Genomic DNA, 2,036 nt, shown 5'->3' with positions numbered 1-2,036 from the left:
AGCACCAGATGTTTCTGAGAGTTCATCAGTGAGACTGATATGAATTACTCAAGAGAGATAACAGCCAATATTACACACACATATATTTTATATACTATATATGTATATATACATACATACATATATTCATTTTACATTTCCTCTTAAGCATCTGGACTTTAAGTAGTTCTTTATAAATGGATTCTTCTGGTGCCCAAATTATTTGGTTATTCTTTGAAGCTATTTAAATGTATCTCTATCTATTTACATGCTCAGGTTCCAAAATTAAGCAGCATTATAGTTAGGGGAATATGCATTCCATATTGCAATAATGATATTTTGCATAGCCACACAATGCTTATTCATATTTCTCACATTTCTTAAATTTAACTGGCCAGGGGTGAGAGGTTATTTACACTTTGACCCAATAAAGTCCTTTGAGGTTTTTAATAATACTTACAAAAACTTAATTGTTAGTAATAAATTTTATTTTCACACAGAAAACCTAATTTAACAAATGGTCCAAGACTCCACAGAATCTATTTCTGGAAAAGTTAAGCAACATCACTTTATAAAGTGATTGCAATGTATAGCACCAGTTGGAGTTTATTACTTTTGTAGTTTATTATTGTTAGGAGAAAGTGAGAATTTGTGTCCTAAATTTAATAATTTCATACCAAAATTGTACATTTTTATTTGAACTAAATTTTGCTGACTTTTGATGCCTTCATTTGCATTGTGTGCATTCTTTTTGCACTGTTTTTTCACTTGTCATTATTTTATACAAATCTTCACATTTATATATGTTGTTCCTTAAGTGGCAATACTAAGGACAGAGGATAGGGATTGCACTTTTGATTTCACAGGTATGGGGAATTCTCAGATAAATGGTAAAGTAGTTGCCTTCCTAAGAGTTTTATTCTTTCTCCCCACAGCACAGGAATAAACACACACACACACACACTATTGCCCTGGTGGTGCTCTGTTGCTTTGATTTATGAAATACCACAGTGGCCAAATAATTTAAGTTGTGGGTTACACAAAGGGCAAGGGAGAAGCACTTTGTGAGTTTGAGTAGGCTGCAGAGTACTAACAGCAAAAAAAAAAAAAGTTAGGTGGCAAAAGTATCCCAATGAATGTCAGAAAGCTGTATAACTGAAAAAGAGGTAGGCTGGTTATATAATGAGAACAGAAGAAAACTGGGACAACCAAGGGACACCCTGCATATTCTGTGACTATCTGGACATTTTCTAAAAACATTAAGGAAGGTTCCCAGAAATTACGCAGTTCTCAAAAAGAAGATTTTTGGCAAGACAAATGTCAATGAGTATTTATTAAGTGACAACTAAGTGCCAGGCTCCCCACATAAAAATATGAAAAACAGTTCCTGCTCTCAAGGAGCTTACAATCTTTTTGCCAGCTAAGCTTTCTTTCTTTTATTTAGTATTTTTATTTTTCCTCAGTTATATGTAAAAGCAATTTTTTTAGATAAGCAGTTGTTTAATTGATTAAATTTATCCTCAATACAGAATATTTTCTAAGAAATAGAGTGGTGGATCAGTAGACTAGATTGATACAAATTACATTATAGCAAATAACCATAGGAATCTAGTAAAATCATTTTTTAACATTCATTTTTAAAACTTTATATTCCAGATTCTCTCTCTTCTTCCCTTCCCACCTCCCCTCATTGAGAAGGCAAGCAATTCAATATAGGTTATACATGTGTAGTCATGGAAAACATATGTATAATTGTCATGTTGTGAAAGAAAACACAGACAAAAATATTCAAGAAAAATAAAAGTTAAAAAAAGGGATGCTTCAATCTGTATTTAGAAACCATCAGTTCTTTCTTTGGATGGATAGCATTTTTATCGTAAGCCTTCAGAGTTGTCTTGGATCATTGCACTGCTGAGAATAGCTAAGTCAATTGCAGCTGAACATCTTACATTATTACTGTTACTTTGTACCCAGTACATTTCACTTTGCATCAGCCCATGCAAGTCTTTCCAGGTTTCTCTGAGAGCATCCTGCTCATCATTTCTTATGGCACAATA

The sequence above is a fragment of the Notamacropus eugenii genome, chromosome 3 (genome assembly GCF_028372415.1).
Source record: "Notamacropus eugenii isolate mMacEug1 chromosome 3, mMacEug1.pri_v2, whole genome shotgun sequence".
NCBI classification, from domain to species: domain Eukaryota; kingdom Metazoa; phylum Chordata; class Mammalia; order Diprotodontia; family Macropodidae; genus Notamacropus; species Notamacropus eugenii.
Note: the sequence above shows the minus strand (reverse complement) of the source record.